A 4,362-nucleotide genomic window follows, 5' to 3' on the forward strand; every position below is an offset into this window, starting at 1 on the left:
AAATGCCACGGACAGAAGGCAATTAAAAGCCCAAGAGTGCATTTCAAAACACAACTCTGGAGGAAAGCCGGTTTCTTTGGGTGTGTCTGAGTTCAAAAGACGCACTTTGGGGAACAGTTCCTACACTGCCTCCCCTCATGCTGGAACCTAAATCCTAATAAAGCCTCTTGCAGATAGTTTTTTAAATATATATATATATTTTCAAGAAAACACACTATTAGTGCCCAAAAGTGAAGCTTTCTTGTGAATTTCAAGGTTTTTTATTTCATTATACAATCTCATTAATTTGTGGATACAGTATGTGAAATATTCAGGGTCTGAACTTCATATCTTTCAGGCAGGTGTCTTGCTTAATAGGGTACACCATCTGCTTTCAAAGAAACAAAGGAGAAAAGCGGTTTCATAAAGGTAATATCACCCAGGTCATCTCTCCATGAAACAGTGTCTAGAAGCATTTATGCAGTAACACTTGCCAGCCATGGTGGTGCTGCCTGGGCCGGGGGGCTGAGGAGCTAGGGATGTGGCCCAGTGGGAAAGCACCTCAGGTTCAATCCCCAGTATGACAACAACAATAATAAAATATAAAAGGGGGTGGGCAGCTGGGGAGAGCTCAGCGGTACAGCAACTGGGTTCAATTCCCAGTACCACATACAATCAAAACCAAACCCCACTATGAACTACCGCTACAACACAGCAATGGCAGTACCGAGTCACTGTCAAGACAACGTGCACCAGCACGTGGGGACAAAGGAAGAAATGAACTAGTCTAGACAGCAAGAGACAGGAGCACACTGACAATCCTCAACTGAATCACCAGGACCCCAGGTAAAATCACTTCCCACCAAGTCCAGTTACTCATTTTACACTTGAAAATGAAAATAGGAGGCATGAGACTGCTGGAAAGGTTCTTTTGTCTTAAAGAGAACATCATGAAAGGCAGCCACCTTTCAAAGACCATGGAGAATCAGAAGCCACAACCTGTTGGCCTGTTTTGATTCACTCCAGACTCACTCCCCAGAGAGTCGTCTTCTCTCCTCTGAGACACTGTCACCAGCCTCGCTGTTCATGCTACAGAGCTCTTCAAGCTATCAAAACAAAGGCCTTGCCGGTGCGGTGGCACACGCCTGTAATCCCACCAGCTCAGGAGGCTGAGGCAGGAGGATCGAGAGTTCAAAATCAGCCTCAGCAACAGCGAGGCACTAGGCAACTCAGTGAGACCCTGTCTCTAAATAAAACACAAAATAGGGCTGGGATGTGGCTCAATGGTCGAGTGCCCCTGAGTTCAATCCCAGGAACCAAAAAAGAAAAAAAGGGGGCGGGGGAGAGAATCACTAGTTCTAAACTCTGAAAAGAAATTCCTAAAAAGATGACTTTCATGGTACGTGATATCTACCTCAATTAAAAGAAGAAGAAATACTGTGTCCTTTGAGTACTCTGAAGCAGTCACTCTCTCCAGGAACTCATTAAATCCATGTTTTTATCCTGAGACTGGACTCACTCACATTCTCAGGGAGGGAGAAATGTAGAGGAGACTTGGAAACAGCTCACGCAGCTCTGCCATTTCTGGTCTTCAAAAGAATAAAGAGTGGCACTACACATATACGTGGCAAGAAAAGAGATGAGCTTACATAATCCCCAAATGGTCTTCACTCAATCATTTATGTAAATTATATAACTATTCCATAGATATGAATTATTACACTTGAATACAGTTTACAATAAAATTAGAAAAATCACCCTCACTCTTCTCGAAGGTAAGTCTAGTTCGACCTTTGTTCATGAAACAAGTCATAATAAGACAGTTCATCAGCCTCACAGTGAGTTATGGAAGTGAAATGAGTAGATCTAAACAAATCACAATGCTAAAGTATCAAGCAGTATGATGATAATTTCCAATTAATTAAAAGCTTCACCCTGTGCCAATCACACTGAACTTTTATTCCCAAGAGAACAGCATCTGCACAGCTCTCACATGATACAGTGAGTACCTGAAAGAGTGGTTTTTTCAATTTGAGGACACACAAGGGCTAAGCTCCCATAAAACAAAATGTGTAATCACACACATTACAAATACAAAAATAATCGCTCATTATTTTGGGAAAAAACAATATACTTACAAGAGATAGCAGCAAACTGAACAGGTCACCAACATGGTGATGATGACTCTAAAAACAAAGCACAACAAAGGCAAATGTTATCAGATCACCAGTGAACCAGGGACACAGTGACGCTGTAAGTCCCCTCCCGACGTGGTCAAGCTGCCACTGATTGTGCACCAAGAAAGTGGATCCATATCTGCTTGAATATCCAGTAGACTAAAGTGTGCCCAGGATACACCTGGTCCAATCCACATCCATCTGCAACTGAACAGAAAAATCTGTAGTGACAGTTAGTTTTGACAGCCCAGTCACTACCAGATTTGTTACTATTCTCTGCAATAAATTAATACAGTACTTTTAAAACTATGCTCTCTGATACTGACTCTTCCCATCTTTACTCATGTCTAAAAAGTTAAACTTGGGCTGGGCATAGTGGTGTACACCTATAATCCTTTGAGACTCAGGAGGCTGAAGCAGGAGGATCACAGTGAGGCCAGCCTCAGCAAATCAGTGAAGTCCTAAGCAACTCAGTGAAACTCTGTCACAAAATAAAAAAATAAAAAGTGCTGGAGATGTAGCTCAGTCGTAAAGCACCCCTGGGTTCAATACCCAGGACCAAAAAAAAAAAAGCTGAATTTCAATTTTTCTAAAACAAAACTCATGATATCCTCTTTCATCTCTTTTTCAAAAGTTCCTCTTATAGATCTCCTACTCCCCAGAGGGCCAGAGGTGTAGCTCAGTGGTAAACTGCATGCTTAGCATGAGTGAGGCCCTGGGTTCAATCCCCAGCACCAAAAATCCAAAATAAACAAACAAACAAACAAAAACACTTCCTCCTTCCCAGAAGCAGTTGTGCCATTTCCACCTATCTGATCCGCCCGCCCCTCAATCCACCATCCTTTGCTCATGCCCGCTCTGCACCCTTGCTCACCTAATGCAGGGACTGGTAACCTTGAAGCATCTCTCCCCTGACAGGCTTGCTCTTTTCCAACTGCACTGTCAGCAGCTGGCCAGGATGCTAGGGCAGCATATGGCTCAGATTCGAAGCTCCCTTCCCTCTCTTTCATGCCACCCACACCATCGCTTAGACTCACCTGTCTGAACTATTCCTTTCATCATATCCCTCTCTAGTCCCACATCACCCACAGGAGTGGCTTCCAAAGAGGGATCTCCACATCCCAGGAAGCAAGCAAGACTCCCCTGGATTGGAAAGCAAATATCAGAACTCCTGTTTATAATTATTCCTAAACCATTCTTCAGAAGTTATGTGAGGGTCGAGTGCGGAGGCGCACACCTGTAATCCCAGCTACTTGGGAGGCTGAGGCAGGAGGATTATAAATCCGAGGCCAGCCTGGGCAACTTGGTAAGACCCTATCTCAAAGTAAAAAGGGCTGGGGATGTATTTCAGGGGTAGCGTACCCCTGAGTTCAAAACACCCAGTACCACAAAATTAAACAAATAATACACTGTTTCATATAAAGCTCCCTCATTAAAACATCAGCTTCATATGTGCTTTCTAAGAACTGCATGCAGTCTTTAGAGGTGAAGAGTCACACTGGCTGCAATTTTGTTTCAAATGGCTGGGCAAATTTTATACACACAAGTATTCATAAACAAATCGAAAATGGGTATGTTAGTTATTTAATCTAGGTGGTAGTATGTGGCCCTTATTGTCATTGTCACTCCTTCCACTTTTCGATGTCTGAAATGTTGATGGAAAAACCGGAGCTGACTGAACTCCTGCAGGCGAACTCCTCTGCGCCTCCCTGCCTTCCGCCATGCCTGGCAGAGCCAATGTGGAAAGAAAAAAAAAAGCTTTTAGAGAATCTGTGGATTATCAAAAAAAAAAAGGGGGGGGGTCATGAAGACCAGGAAAGGCAAGAAAGCTGGCACAGACTTATTTTATCTCACTATTCCACTGCAGGAAAGAGTGGAAAGGGCTTGCCTCAGGCTAGCCTCCCTGCCTCCCAGCCTCCCTCCCTCACCAGGCCTCTAAACTCACAACCACCCAACAGTCCACACTGCAGTGCTCCGGGGTCTCTCAGGAAAGAGGATGTAATATCAGAGTCCTCTGTCTTTCTCCCTTCTTACACAGTTCTTTTACTTATCTTCTTAATGAAGACTTCAATCTCTTAAATCAGAAATGCTTTTTCTGTATTAAAAACACAATCCATGAAGCAGCTTAGCTCCTTTGCATATTAAAAAAACAAAATCTGATTTGCAATCTTTTCCAGAGGTAAAGGGGAACTAGTACTAATTCAGT

The 4,362-nt window shown here is 43.4% G+C and overlaps 1 long non-coding RNA gene across 1 annotated transcript; it reads right to left on the bottom strand.

Annotated features, from left to right (window-relative positions):
- Positions 1-231: 231 nt before the first annotated feature.
- LOC125620389 lies at positions 232-2,107 on the bottom strand. Its single transcript, XR_007352017.1, has 2 exons — positions 1,394-2,107; positions 232-367 (listed from the first exon to the last, which is right to left on the bottom strand). It is a non-coding gene; the product is annotated as an uncharacterized LOC125620389 (long non-coding RNA).
- Between the last annotated feature and the right edge of the window lie 2,255 nt (positions 2,108-4,362).

This window comes from Marmota marmota, unplaced genomic scaffold (genome assembly GCF_001458135.2).
Source record: "Marmota marmota marmota unplaced genomic scaffold, marMar, whole genome shotgun sequence".
Classification (NCBI taxonomy): domain Eukaryota; kingdom Metazoa; phylum Chordata; class Mammalia; order Rodentia; family Sciuridae; genus Marmota; species Marmota marmota.